Source organism: Dasypus novemcinctus, chromosome 21 (assembly GCF_030445035.2).
Source record: "Dasypus novemcinctus isolate mDasNov1 chromosome 21, mDasNov1.1.hap2, whole genome shotgun sequence".
Lineage (NCBI taxonomy): Eukaryota > Metazoa > Chordata > Mammalia > Cingulata > Dasypodidae > Dasypus > Dasypus novemcinctus.
The window spans coordinates 35,673,606-35,675,417 of NC_080693.1; positions in this window are offsets into that span (position 1 = coordinate 35,673,606).

The following is a 1,812-nucleotide window of genomic DNA, read 5'->3' on the forward strand; positions in this document are numbered from 1 at the left end:
CTGCACCTTCTTTCACGCTGGGCGGCTCTCCTTACGGGGCACACTCCTTGCATGTGGGGCTCCCCTATGCAGGGGGCACCCCTGCATGGCACGGCACTCCTTGCGCATATCAGCACTGTGCATGGGCCAGCTGCACACGGGTCAAGGAGGCCCAGGGTTTGAACCGTGGACCTCCCATGTGGTAGATGGACGCCCTAACCACTGGGCCAAATTCGCTTCCCTAAAATCTGTTTTAACCACTTTCAAATATACAGTTCAATGGTGTTAATTACATTCACAATGGTGTGCTACCATCTTCACTCACCATTACCCTTGATAGTCTCTTCCTCACTATTCCTGGAAACTCCAGGTCCTCGTGGGAACTATGTTTCCGTCACTGTGGTATTCCCAGAGCCCCACCACAAGGTGCCGGGCACATAAGAGGCACTCAGTAAAGGTGCTGAATGAATGATGGCATGAACGAATAAGCAATGGGGGATAGGGTAGTAATGCCATTCCTGTTTACAGGCAGTAGAGCAGAGGACAGGAGGTCTGAGCTGCTCAGCAGCAGTGCAGGCGACTGCCTTCCACCCGCATTCCTGTAGTGGGGGCACCAGTTGCATAGGGCCACACTCAAGGCCCTACCAGGCCCTCCATTCCATCCCTCTGCTCTTCCAAAGGCACTGCAGAGCCTGTTTTCCCAGGAAAGGATCCTCAGGCAGGAGCAGAGCAAGTGACACACTACTAGTAATGTTACCGGATTTTATCAGGTTCTTGGTTATGGTGCAGAAATGAATTTCAAAGCACGCTGGGTGAGTTAGGTCAGTAATTTATTCAGGTAGGAAGGGAAATGAGAGAAAATAACAGATCGGGATTCCAGGTAGAAAGGAAGGGCTGAAAAGTAATAAAGAGGGTTGATTTACAGACTACAATTCCCTGTTATAGGATCTAAATCCCCAGGTTTACTTGCATGGCCACATGGCAGAGGGAAAATGGCCAGAGCCGTGCAGAGAGCAGAAACAGGCCCAGAGGCGAGAGCAGAGAGCCGAGTGCATGCGTGCTCAGCCTGTGCCTGCATTTTAAACTGTTAATTATTGCACCCCTTTGCTAATGGCAGGGGAGGGATTCCAGCTGTTTGCTGTTTTCATTGATTAGCCCACCCATCAATCCCTCAGCGAGGGGAATATCCCGGGCTTTTCCTTGCTCTTTGTTCTGGATAGCAGAATCCTGGGGGTGGGGTCTTCCAGCAGCCATCTTGGGGGTTACTGATGTCCACGTGGACCCTCTGCCAGGTTCCAGATCCATCTGTTAATTCCCTATCTTTACTAGCCTGCTTCAGTAACAATAATATCACTTAAAATGTGCCAGACACCATTCTTCACAACCTTTGAGGAGTGTGTTCTGTTGACATCCCCATTTTACAGACGAAGAAACTGTGGCACGGCGAGGTAGGCGACAGGCTCCGCAGTGGTGGGCCCTAGGTATTGGAATTCAGGCAGCAGGGCTCAAAGTGTTGGCATCAGGACTCACGTGTTCTTCCAGCTCAGCCTTGCGGGCCTGATGCGATGACCTTGTTTCCTCATTTGGAGATAGGGATCGTTAATACTGACTACCCTCTACAGCTGTCGGGAGATTAAGGCACGCAAACAAGTGTCCAGCACGCAGCGCCTAATAAATGTTAATTATTGATATTCCTGTTATTGTTATGATTGTTTCTGAGTCCGGGAGGGAGGGCTGCAGGGCAGTATCCTTGCACAATCTGCAGGTGAGGTCACCCTGTGGGCCAGGGGTGAGGGGCCCGTCGCCCGCCCACACCCAGGCCAGAGCGGGTGG